The sequence below is a fragment of the Magnolia sinica genome, chromosome 10 (assembly GCF_029962835.1).
Source record: "Magnolia sinica isolate HGM2019 chromosome 10, MsV1, whole genome shotgun sequence".
NCBI lineage: Eukaryota > Viridiplantae > Streptophyta > Magnoliopsida > Magnoliales > Magnoliaceae > Magnolia > Magnolia sinica.
In genome coordinates, this window is record NC_080582.1 from 18823483 (window position 1) to 18837882 (window position 14400).

Genomic DNA, 14400 nt, shown 5'->3' on the forward strand with positions numbered 1-14400 from the left:
ATTATCTAATAGGAATTCTATAAGATGAGCCTTATTGATCAACGGTTTGAAATATTGTTCCGAGTGTTGGATAGTGTGATAAGGAGTACTAGTGGATCCCACTAAATTGTCATGCATCTAAAATCATATAATGGGTGGTGTGATATAATTGTTTACACATAATATTCTAGTTGGACTGAGATTACCAAATTTGTGTGAAGCATTAGGGAGAAGAGTTTCTATAAGTTTCAAACTCCTCAACTACCTTAGACTATATGAACAAGATTGGGCCCTCAATCCTATATACACTAGAAGCTTCAATTTCCATCTCAATACTTCTCTAAGGATGTAAGGATTAGAAAACTACGGCATCAAGCTTATAGTGATGGCATTTCAATTAGTTACGTTTGGTCTCCATACTCGATGTATAGCATGATTCTTTGCAATTTTGCGTATAGTTTTATGGACCCAACATATAAGTATGGCCCACCGGTGAGTACATCAAGCCATGGTTCAAAAACTTCGAAAAAAAAAAAAAAAAACTTGGCTGAACTCAACGTGTCAGGTCAACTCAAAGACTCGATTGAGTCTTTATTTGACTTAACTCGATATTTTAATAATTAATTTAAATTATTTAGTTTGGCAGAAAAAAATTATATTAAGGGTTAAAATAAATAAATTAAGCAAAAAAACTAAAACTAGTCAATTAACAAATTTTGAGCTGACTCAATGAGTCTTGTTAAGTCCCAACCATGTCAGGCTCGCTAGCAACTTTGTCGAAATCTCACAGGGATGAATTGGCCCGGCCGAGTTTCGAGTCAAGACGGGCACTCGGGCCCACTATGGTGTGTGTATTGCATCCAATCCATGCATCAGGTGCACCCCAACATGAATAATGGACACCCAACAATCAGATCGATCCAACCACCACGATGGCTCCACCACTTGAATTTCTTCGCTTTTGGATGCTTTTCATTGTTTCCGTTGGTGTGGTCCACCCAATGATTCGATCAGATTGATTTTTGGCTTCCCGCCACCACTCTTGGAAACTCACCTAATGGATATGTTGGATGGCATAATACACACCATATGGGCCCCACCTATCTCGACTGCACCACAAGTTGTGGTGGAGTTGTATTGGGTTTGGTCTGTGAGACTTCAGATTCGGTTATCATATATGATATACGGGTTCTGAATCAGACCAGATTCGTATTGGATTGAATTTGTAGCATGAATTTTAGAATTGAAAATGGATTTTGACGGAAATGATTATAAAATGAGGCGGGTATTCATGTTCGGGTCCATCCTAAAAATATGTTTTTCATAAGGTTTTAAATAAAAATATACTTAAATAAAAAGATTAAACGGAATATATATATATATATATATATCAGGTGAGTCAGATGCCCATTCCAACGTAATTTCTTATTGGATCCAAATCCATGGACCCAAACCCAACTCAACTAGTACTCGGGCTAGAAATCTGAACCCAAATCCGATTATATCAAGTCACGTGCTTTAGGTGCTGCAGATTCAAACATCCATTGACAGCCCTAAGTGGAGTTGGGCACTGGACGACTCGGCTGGGCAACTTGACTTGTCCGACTCGTTCAGACCCAACTCGATTCGAACTGAGTTGGTAAGTTGATCCGAACCAAGTAGACTTTGTCCATTCCGAACTCAAATTTAGTTGAATTTGGGTCACCCAGTAACTCGACTCGACCCGAAATCCAACTCAATACTGACTCAACTCGATCCCAAACTTAACTCGTGTGTGTAACTCAGATTCGATGTTTCGGATCTGAGATGTCGTGTAGCTGACGAAGAGGCTACAATTCCGGCAAGTGCACCTAGGTTTTGAGCTATGATTTCAGCCCGAGGATACCCACTGCACCCGACTTGACTCGGTACTTGTGATTGGGTAGTACTTGATCCGGATTAGCTCAGGCCAGACTTGGACTCGGATCAGGTCAAGCATGCTGGACTCGATACCGAGTCAGGTCAAGTTTGGGTTAGGCCTATTTCAAAATTGGATCGAGTCGAGTCAAGGTTAACTCGGTCCGACTTGACTCGATGCCCAACTCTAGCCCTAGCCCCTAAGTACCCTAGACATGGTTTCAAAACTCGCCGCCTGACTCGTCGAGCCATGACTCGGCCGGGAATGACTCACCAAGGTCATAGTTCAACCCTGAAAACTTGACTCGACAAGAATTGATACTTTATTTAATTATTGTAAATTAAAAGTGTTTTAGTAGGTAGTAAAGATTTAAATTATTTTTATATAGATATAAGGAAGAAAAAAAAAAAAAACAACAACAACAACAGCAACAACAACAGCCGACCATGTATCTCTCCATTGAAGAGTGTTAGTACACCCCATGCCGGAAGTGGCTCGGTTTAATTCATTACGAGTTGGTTTAATTCATTACGAGTTGGGTTGAGTCAACCGTGTTGTCTTGACTCGGCACGTCTTGCCATATCAATACAAAGTCACTTAGGGCACTGAAGTTCCGAGTTGAGTTATCAAATTTTTGAACTATGTTTAGGGTGACTAATGGCATCGAAAGGGATGGATTTCGAGTGAGTCCAACTACCGAGTGAATATGGTGGTCATGTCTCTGCTGGACAGGATTGATGGACAGGATTCGTTTGGATCCACTCCAAACGTTTCTACATTGAGTCCGGATCCTCTGTTATCAAGTCAACAGAGAATTCCTGATACCCAAATTCTCATTGGTCCACGTCACCCCTCACTGAAAAAATAAAAAATAATAAAAAACAGCTTCCGATGCCAAACCATTAGGGTAACAGGATTCGTTTGGATCCACTCCAAACGTTTCTACATTAAGCTTGGCTTGCAAATTGACAAGAAAGCCCACCATAAAGTTTAAATGACATCAAATCCATCCATCATTTGCACTCTATTTTCTTTTATTCACCCAAAAAACAGGTGGGCCACACCATAGGAAATAGTTGAGATGTGACACCCACCATTAAACCCCTTTAATTTGTATGTGAGGCCGATTTTTCTTTCTAGAATCCATTTAGAAGATGCATCCAATTAGAATGAATGAACACTCAAAAAACCTGGGCACTCCAAAACTCAGGTGGGCCACACCACATGATTTTAAAGGTTTTAGGCATGATTTTACATTGTGTGGTCTTCCTAAGTTCTGAAAACCAGTTAGGAAAATAGGAGGGACAAATGTGATAGATGAACAAGTCACTAAAATATCACGGTGGGCCCCACATGACAATTTGTACACTACTTAACTCAGTAGAAATATATATTTTGATTGGATCCAACCTTTTCAAGTAAAAGCTATATAATCCTCACCCTAGCTGTGAAGAAATTGACAAAGTCCAAAAAAAAAAAAACTCTAGGATAGAAGGGGAATATAAATAGCATTTAAAACTAGACTCAAGGTACGTTACATTGTCATTATCTTTAAAATGATATTTGCATCATGTATATATGCATGACGAGAGAAATGGTTTGCAGGACTACAAAAATCCGCCTCCATAATAATAAGCTTTCTTTCCAATAAAAGGAATATGAGTTTCAGTAGATATCTTACACTCTTATTTATTTATTGATTTATTTTTTTTCAAAATTTGTAAATACCTGCTTTCATTGACAAAAAATGAAAGAATCAGTGGGAGATGTGAGAGGAGAATAGAGAATTCAGATAAGGATGCTTCTTGTGCTTTGAAATGGTCCGAGATCCCTTCCTATATATTCAAATGAGTCACTTTCATGGCCTAGGTGCATATGCAAGCAATCTAAATAGTCACATGTCCTTTAATCCTTTTAAGTGGTGCTTTGCTTTTAATTACAATTCTGCTACCATACCAGTTCAAACCAAGCTAGTGTAATGGTGGAGATTACTCCCATTTGGATCCTGTCGAGCCTCGCATTGTTGGGCAAATTTGATCAACCCGGAGAGCCATCCTAGTCGTATGATAAACCCATAACAACGATCCAACGGTTGGGAATTTTTTTGAGCTTCTGGACTCCTCTTTATCATCTTTTCTCTCTATCATTTTGAAAATTAACCAAGTAATTTAATTTTATTCTTTTCAAAACTACCTTTTTAAATTTTAAAACAGTTTTTTTTTTCAAATATACATATTTTATTTCTGAAAAATATTAACAATCGGTCTATCATATTCAACTTCTCCCAAATTCACCTCATTATCTCACGTGATATAAACTTATTTATAAATATCAATTTCTTGACTTTCCACTCGACCAAGTGGTTAGTCATAAACAAAACACCACCAGTCAAAGGGTGTTTTTATTTATTTACAAATTTTGGTGAGGGACTTGTTATTCCAGGTGGTATGAATCTTAAGGGTATGGCATGTGTGTATGGAGAGGGGAAAAAAAAAAGAAAAAAAAGAAAAGAAAAGGAGAAATCAGTGTTGAGGATCACACGGAAGCAAACCTGAATTTAAACTAATGAGATGAAATAAAGTGAAAGAAAAAACTACGGCACAAAGAGACATGCAATCCACCATGAAAGCAATATTACAAAAGATGGGTGGACTTACCAATCCGAACAAGCCCAAAAACTTCCGTGAAAAACCTAGCAATACTCTTGAACCCTTAGAAACATCTTAGAGAATTTTAATCTTACCCTGATTCCAATTACACTCAGTATATATACTACCATTGTTGAAATAATAAGCAAATTGTGCACTTACGCAGTTCTACGCGTGCCTTCAATGGACCTTCGATGGCATCAATAACCATCGAGGACCATTCGATCACATTGAAGTCACCATTGATGTCATCGAGTAACAACTCCAAAACTATCTAGCAACCAATTAAGATTTTTTTTAATTTTCTTGATGGGATTGAGCATCTGTCAATGACATCGATAGCCAATCGATGGAATCGAGTGGTCTGTCGATGACACCAACAGACTCTTTTACAGATAGATTTAAGACATTGACAATAATCTTTACCATGTCTTCAATCTTCACAATCCATTATTCATTTGCTGTCACCATCTTTAATTGTCTTCCATCATAACTTCATTGTTGTTTCTCATGTACACTCCGTCTTCATTAAGCATTTACCAAGCTCAAAAAAGTTGTATAGAAAATCAACGCTTTTAAGAAATTGTTTACGTATATATAATGTTCACATATATGAAAATCAACACCTTTAAAAATAGGAATCAAGCTACAATCAGAAAGTGCCTTCATACCCGCTCACTCATGTGGTACAGACGAGCATGCCACAAACGTGTCAATGTGGACTCCACTACGTATGTTACAGCTCTACTCGATATGATATTCATGATCAACTTGTAAAGATTACTATTCCACTCTCCTTTCATCACTACAAGAGCCCCTTTAGAAACTTTGAGGACATGATTAAAACCAGTAAACTTGCACACAAGTGCCTCCAGTGCCCCAAGAGAGATAAGATTTTTCCTAAGGTAAGGAATGTGTCTCACATCCGTTAGGATACACTCCACCCCATTGAACATCCTAATGCGCACTAAACTGATACCAATCACCTCACAGGCAATGTAATTACCCATTAAAAAAATGTTCACCTTTTTATTCGTTGTAACTGGTGAACCAAACTGTATGAAAAGATATGTGGCATGAGGCTCCCGAATTTTCAGGCTTTTCTCCATTCTGAGTTTTAGGATTCTAATAATCCTTTTTTCATGTGTCATATCATCCCAAAACTCCTGCATTGTAACTTGCCATTCCCTTTTGATTTAGACTATGATTGAGAATTGTCATTTTCTTATTTAGAATTCATTCCCCTGACAACCAACACATTTGTGAAGGTAACCTCGTCATTGTCTTTCTTTCTCAACTACTTCTCATAAAAGATTGAGATAACAATTTCAACATCGATGGTATCCCACCATGGATCATCGAGTTCATTCTACTATGTGAAGGTAATCTCACCACTATCTACTAAATTCTCGAAAGATGATAAAAGCGAGTTCAAGAGAATCAAAGCTTAATCTTCCTCTTCAATCTTAATATCTGTATTCGTCAATTATAAAGCAATTCAATAAAATTGCTCATCTATTTATTGATATTTGATCCCTTTATCATCTAGATTGTATAATTGTTTCTTAAGATACAAGCAACTGCCCAATAATTTCTTCATGTACAAACTGTCAAGTTTCATCCATACTCCTGTGGCAGTCTTTTGATCCAGGACATTATAAAGCATATTGTCCGCTAGACACAATTGGATTGAGCTTGTAGCCCTCTCATTGAGTTCATTCTACTCTTCATCATAAATGTAGGACGCTTCTGTTTGTCATTATTCTCTCACACAGTGTGCGGGTGTGCCAGAATTGGATTTGCTGCTCCAATTCAAACCGAACAACAATGACTCGAGTGCCAAGATAAGTAGACATGTATGTATAGCCGATATCTGAGGAGATCGGTTGCCTATTCAGCCACTCATTCAATGTGTAAATTGAATTAGGCGATATCTAAATGGTAGGGTTCATCCTGTGATGATGGGTTACTCCTTTGTTTTCCGTACGAAAGGACTTTTCAATGCAAATTAAATGAAACGAGAAATAAATCCTTACAATCGGTCATTGTGAACTACTGAAGAACAACTCTTTGATAATTGAACGAAGTCCAGTGTGCGAGCGTAAACTCCAATTACAACTAAAGATTATATTATTGATACAGTTATGTTAAAGAATGTAAATCAGCAAACTAAAAAATAAAAGATTACACTAAGTAATGTAATTTACTCAATAGGAAAAGTAAAAGATTATACTATGGAATGTAAATTGACTGATAAAAGGATAATTGAAATATAAGTTTGGTTTGTTTAGGTTTGGTATGAGACAAATTTTTCTTATTGATTTGCTTTGCTCCAGCTGTTTTGGATCCTTCTCACGTTTTGACAATTATTATAATTGTTCTCTATTATTTGGCTTCTAGATGCTTGCTACGTTTTGCCTTCTTCGTCTCTTCTTTTACCACTTGTCATGAGACCATCTAAGCTTGGTTGTTTCCCTTCTCGATCATTTAGTGACGCTCAACGGCCACTAATACATTATAATCCCACTTTTTTGATTCACTGTACATATCCGCAAAAAAAAATAATTAAAAATAAATAAATAAATAAATCCTCTAGTACACTATGTATATCAGTACAGATCACACGTATTTCACTCTGATGACCGACATAGGATACGACCGAAACGGGTTCAAACAACTTCACCTTGCCAATGAAAGCATGTTGTAATCCTTTTTAAACTAAAAGGCCTCTCATCTTCATCTTCCATAGTTCAAAATTATTTCTACTGATGAACTTTCTGTTTTATACTTCACGTAGAACCTTTCGTTGACATGTTTCATTTTAGAACTTGAAACCCCAATGTTATTTCTGATACTACTTTTTGGGGATCGCGTGGAAACAAACCCAATTTCAAACTAACAAGATGAAATCAAATGAAAGCAACACATGTAGACAACACACAAGTTTTACATAGAAAAACCCTCATAGAGAAAAACCACAACACAAAGTGACAATTAATCCATTATGAAAGTAATATTATAAGAGATGGATGGACTTACCGATCTAAATAACCCCAAAAACCTACGTAAAAACCCAAGAAATGCTCTTAAACCCTAAGGAATGTCCTAGAGAACACTAACCTTACCTTAATCTCGATTATACCCAGTATATATACTACCACAACTGAAATAGAAAATAAATCTCATGCTTATGAAATTCTATGATTGCCTTCAATGGACCTTTAATGGCATCGACAACCATCGAGGACTAGTCAATAATATTGAAGCCACCTTCGATGCTATCGAGAAGCAACTCCAAAACTGTCCAGCAAGCAACTATATATTTTTTTCTCGATGGGATCAAGCATCTGTCGATGGCATCAACGGCTGCTCGATGAAATTGAGTGGTCTGTCAATGACATCAATGGACTCTGTTACAAGATTTTCGAAGAGCAGATAATGGTGCAATGCTCGTGTTGTTTTTTTGTCATACAAAACTCCAACGTTTGTAGGATTTTTGTTGGTGATACAGGAATTTTAGGGCCTATTTGGGAGCATGGAATTGTAACCCGAAACCCCTAGGATTAGAAACCCCCTGGATTTGCAATCATCCCAGTGTGTTTGGCACCCTGGAGTGTGAATCAACTTTAATCCAAAAGTACCTATCCGTAGTATATTTACAGGGATTTGAATTTAATTACTAAATCAACTTTAATATCTCTAATTAGTGGGATATGTAATTTTTGATACAATGGTTGTGATAAGCCCGCTGAAATATATGCTTTGCCTGAAAATGATGAAATTCCAAGTCTCGGATGGGCCACAAGCACAAGATCATGTCTGAGTGACTAACCAATGATTTTTAATCGTTGATTTACATGGACAATGTTTGGATGGTGCTGGACAATGTTTGGATGGTGCTGATTTACATGGACAATGTTTGGACGTGCTGGACAATATTTGGACGGTGTTGATTTACATGGACAATGTTTGGATGGTGCTGGACAATGTTTGGATGGTGCTGATTTACATGGACAATGTTTGGACGGTGCTGGACAATGTTTGGACGGTGCTGATCATCATTAGTGGGCATGTGCCCAGTAGAATGATAGTGTATAGTGACACACATGTTACACCTGCAACTATTAAAATGATTTTAGGTGTAATATAAGCTCTCACCATGGATTGCAAACCCCCTCAAAGAGGGGATTGGAAACCCCCCTGGATTTGAAACTGTAAAAGAAAGAAAAGAATATTTGCCTTTTGAATGAATTTCTATTAAATCAAGAGACGTATCTTTATACAAGAAATTTCCTACAATCATGTTGAGCTATTCTAGGTAGTGTAAGCATAATAGCAACTAAATAACTAATAAAATATTTTTATAACTAATACAATATTTTGTCAATGAATGGCTAGATATCATCGACCTTCTCAACACTCCCCCTCAAGTTAGAGAGTGAATGTCAAGAACTCCCAACTTGCACATCATAATTGAGAAAGCTTCCTTTCCCAATGGCTTGGTGAACACATCCACAAGCTAATTTGTTGAAGCAACATGTTTGGTTACAATTGAGCCATCTTGTATTTTGTCACAAATAAAATGACAATCAATCTCTATATGTCTGGTTCTTTCATGGAAAATGGGATTAGCTGTTATATGTAAGGCGGCTATCTTATCACAATATAACAATGCTGGCTTCGGATGCAATATTCTCAAATCTGTCAATAATGAGCGCAGCCAAGATAATTCACAGCATGTACTTGTCATGGCTCTATATTCGGCTTCTACTGAAGAGAGATAAGAGAAGATCCCAGAAAAACATAGTAACCCGTAGTGAATCTACGAGATATTGGACAATTAGCCCAATTCGAATCAGAAAAAGCTCGCAAAGATAAATCATTCTGAGAAGGGAAAAACAAACTTCGTCCTAAAATGCTTTTTAAATAACGCAACACACACAAGGCGGCTTCCATATGTGGTTTGCATGGTGCATGCATGAATCTGCTTAACACATGGACTGAATAGGTGATATCTGACCAAGTAATAGTCAAATAAATTAGGCGTCTAACAAGTCACCTATACTAAGATGGATTTTTAAGCAATTTTCATGAATCCAAGAGCTTTATGTTTTACTCCATGGGAAAGTTCACCGGTTTAGCACCCAAAAATCTACCATCTTTTAGAATTTTCAAAGTATATTTTCGTCACGAGATGGAAATACCTTTCTTCGACCGAGAAACTTTGATGCCCAGAAAATACTTTAAATCACCCAAATCTTTAATCTGAAAATGACTGTGCAGAAATTGCTTTAAAGCTAATATGGCATTGATATCATTACTCGTAATAAGAATGTCATCAACATATATCAATAAAGCTATAAAAGACTTGCCTTTCCAACATGTGAATAACAAGTAATTTGCTTTGGATTGAATAAATCCAGCGGCTTGTATAGCTATAGAGAACTTGGCAAACCATTTTTGCGGAGCTTGCTTTAAGCCATATAACGACTTGTGGAGGCGACACAAGGGGCTGTTTGATTTTTAATTTCTAAATACGCAGAATTACCTGATTAGTACTTACTACAGCATGTTTGAAAGTCGCCAAGATTTTCCAAAATTGGTGGATACAAATGTTTTTATTACTAATTTAAATATGTGGGCCCCACCATGATATATATGAGTTATCCACACCATCCATCCTTTAAAAAAAAACATTTTAAGGCATGAGCCCAAAAATGAGGAAAATCAAAAGCTCAAGGGGACCACACCTTAGGAAATAAGGATCATTAAAACATCATTGGTTGAAAGTTATTTTCTCCCTAGGGCCCACAATGATGTTTATTTGTCATCCAACCCGATAATAAGGTCACACAGTCATGGATAAAGTGGAAACAAAAATATCAATTTGATCCAAAACTTCAGGGTCTTCAAGAAGCTTTCAATGGTAGGAGTTCAATTCCCATTTTTTCCAATAGTGTGGTCCACTTGATCTTTGGATCTACCTCTTTTTTTGGATCTTGCCCTAAAATGAGTTGGCTAAAGGGATGGACGGTGTGGATAGTATACAAACATCAAGGTGGGCTCCACAATTTAACTTTTATCTGCTCCAGTGACGTGAAGAGTGCTTATAAATGAAAGTTGACGGTCAAATCACCTTGGAAATCCAACCGGAAATACAGAGGAAAATAATTATTATCCAATTACCTAGAATTACGACTTGTGGAGGCGACACACTAGATTCTCCCCCTGTCGCCGAAGACCGGGAGGTGGAGACATAAATTTCTTCATGGAGATCACCGTGAAGAAAAGTATTGTTGACATCAAGTTGGTGAAGAGACCAATTCTAGGCAGCTGCTAAAGCCAATAAACAACGAACGGTAATCATTTTAGCAGTGGGAGAAAAAGTGTCATGATAATTTATGCCTTCTAGTTGTGTGTAATCTTTCGCAACCAAACGAGCTTTGAAACGCTCAATAGTGCCATCCGAGTGCCTTTTGATTTTATAAACCCAATGACAACCAATAGGCTTCTTACCAGGAGGAAGAGAAGTGAGGGACCAAGTGTGCTTAGCTTCTAAAGCGCACAATTCAGATTGCATTGCTTCTTGCCAATGGGAATGAGAAGTTGCTTTGGTATAAGATGTAGGCTCAATATCTTGACTGATGGCAGCAGTAAATGAGTAATGCTGTGGTGAGTAACGATGATAAGAGACAAAATTGCAAAGGGGATATCATGTACCTTTTTGTGGACCTGATGACAAAGGCGGCAAATGGTTGGGAGACATCACTTAGTTGCAAACATAATCACGTAAAGCCGTAAGAGGGTGATGAAGTCAGTGAGAATGGTGTAAAATGGGTTCGGAAGGAGGACTAGCAGGTGATGGCTGAGGAGAAACTAGATTTGGTAGTGAGGGTTGGTGGACGGGAGAAACTGGTTCCGGTGGTGAGGGTTGTTGGGCTGGTGAGGAAGGATCGGATATAGAAAGAGGAATTAGAGAGGCTAAATCTAAGGAAGTGGATGGAATGGACTCATGAGGAAAAATAGTTTCATGAAAAACAACATCACCACTAGTAAACATTTGATGGGTTGCAAAGTCGTAGAGCTTGTAAGCTTTCTGACCAACTAGATAGCCAAGAAAAATACAACGTTTGGTTCAATGAGCGAATTTGTGGGGGGCGTGCACATCAGTAGCATATGCAAGACACCTAAAAACTCGAAGATGGGAATAAGAAGGAAGCTTGCCATAAAGTCGTTCAAAAGGAGTTTGGCAAGAAACGAGTGGTGTGGGCAAACGATTAATTATATGAACAGCAGTAGAAACACATTCCGCCCAAAAATGTAAAGGAAGGTGGGCTTGAAAACGAAAAGCTCGAGCTGACTCAAGAATATGGCGATGCTTGCGCTCTACAACCCTATTTTGTTGAGGGGTATAAACACAAGAATGTTGATAAGTGGTCCCTTTTTGTTTTAAAAAATCCCGCATAGAGAAGAATTCTCCACCATTATCAACCCGAATGTTGGCTATAGAAACATGGAATTGTGTTTGGACAAATGAGAAAAAATTGACTAGCAAATGTTGTGTTTCACTTTTATGATGCATAAAAAATACCCATGTGAATGTAGAATAATTATCCACAATAGTTAAAAAATATTTTGCACCAGAAAGAGAGATAGTTTTATAGGGGCCCCAAATGTCACAATAAATTAATTCAAAAAGTCTAACAGACGAAATTGAACTAGTAGAAAACAGAAGTCGAGTTTGTTTTGCAAGTGCACAAACATCACAAGCATTATTAGACTGGAAAGGGAAATGTAACAAATGTTTTGCCATAAAATCTAATCTAGAGGAAGACAAACGCCCCAATCGGCAATACCACAAAGCGGTGGAGGTGACCTAAGAACTGGGTGAATGGCAAGAAGTGGTTGCTGCGGATAAAGTTTGAGGCTTTAGCTTCTCTGATGCTAACGCAACCAAGTAATAACGTCCGTCTCGTTGTTCACCCAAACCAATCGTCGTCCTCGTCATCAAGTCCTGCAAAATACACCAATGAGGGAAGAAAGTTACTAAACAATTGAAATCTCTGGTGACTCGACTCACAAACATTAAATCCACCTTAAAAGATGGCACACCAAGCACATTTTTTTATATAACAGCTGAATTCAAAGGTAAATTCCCAATAGATGTAATCAGAACCTCTTCTCCACTTGGCATAGCAACTGGTGGCAAAAAGGTGTTCTTAATGCTGTTGACGAGCAAAGTTGAAGATGAAGCAATGTGATTTGTTGCACCACTATCGATAATTAATTAATGGAGGCGCAACAATGATTGTAACAAACCTGAAGAAGTACCAGTAGCATTAGCTTTAGGATTGATGGATTGTGTTGTCCCTTTACCCTGCATGATAGATAAGATTTGTTGGATTTGCAAATCAGAGAGCCCATTTGTTACCAACGGCACTTCCTGCATTATTGGACCCTCCTTGACATTGTCGATTGAAGATTAATGGCTATTGTTGCGCTTAAAATGAGTGCTTCCTCGATTGGACTTGTTTGATGCATATTTAGGGTGTTCTAGTGGATACCCATTCAGCTTCCAGCATGTTTCTCGCACATGATGGTCATGGTCACAATAAGAGCAATGCAAAGATTTTCAATTAGATGAGTTGGAACGAGAAGAACTTTGTCCATGTCGAACAGCCAAAGCCACCGATTCAACCCTTCGGATAGACATGGCTGAGTTCTCCGTTGTCTCACGTGCAACACCCAGGCTTCGCTGCTTCTCTTCTTGTACAATGGAAGAGTAAGCCTTGGCAACATCAGCTAGTGAATTCATCAATAGAGATTGTACTATAGAACTCATTTAAGTCCCATGAGAAATTGTATCAATTCGCGTCTCTTATGGTCCGCCCCACAAGAGTAAGCGGTGTCATTATAGGATCGTATTTCATCCCATAATTTTTTTAGCCTTGTGTAATAAGCTGTAACAATCATCTAATCTTGAACAAGACAAGCAATGTCCCTCTCAATCTAAAAAATACGAGGGGCATTACTTTGAGAAAAACGATCCCGAAGGTCTTCCCATACCTCTTGGGCAGTAGTCGAAAAAATGACGTTGTCTGCAAGATCCTGTGTGAGTGAATTGAGAATCCAAGAAAGGATCATATCGTTGCATTTTTTCCACGCAACATAGTCGTCTGGTTTGGCTGTGACAGACGACATTGTGGTGGTCCCGTCTATGAAACCTAACTTGGATTTGGCGTTCAAGGAAATCGTCATGACTCTACACCATGTCGAATAATTATCCCCTTTGAGGGGTTTGGAAACAAGCACCATTCCTGAATGATCGAAATGGTGAAGAAAATATGGATTGACAGTATCAGGCTTACCTCCATTCAAAGGTTGCTAGTGTGCCATGATAATGGAAAACGACGATAAAAGAAAGGCAAAAAATGAGGACAGAGAGCTAGGGTATCATTCCCTTCTCTAATACCATGTAAAAGAAGGAAAATAATATTTGCCTTTGAATGGATTAATTGAATCAAGAGACGTAGCTTTATATAAGAAATTTCCTACAATCATGTGGATCTATTCTAGGTAGTCTAAGTATAATAGACAACTAAACAAATATACAATTAATACAATATATTTGGCAATGAATAACCGGATATTTTGCCAATGAATGTCCAGATATCATTGACCTTCTCAACACTCCCCCTCAAGTTGGAGAGTGAATGTTAAGAACTCCCAACTTGCGCATCATTGTTGAGAAAGCTTCCTTTCCTAATGGCTCGGTGAACACATCCTCAAGCTGATTTGTTGAAGCAACATGTTTGGTTACGATTGAGCCATCTTGTATTTTGCCATGAATAAAATGAAAATCTATCTCTATATGTT

At 37.9% G+C, this 14400-nt stretch overlaps 1 pseudogene; it reads right to left on the reverse strand.

The window, feature by feature from the left end:
• Window positions 1-8950: 8950 nt before the first annotated feature.
• Window positions 8951-13839, reverse strand: LOC131217417 (uncharacterized; annotated as a pseudogene).
• Between the last annotated feature and the right edge of the window lie 561 nt (window positions 13840-14400).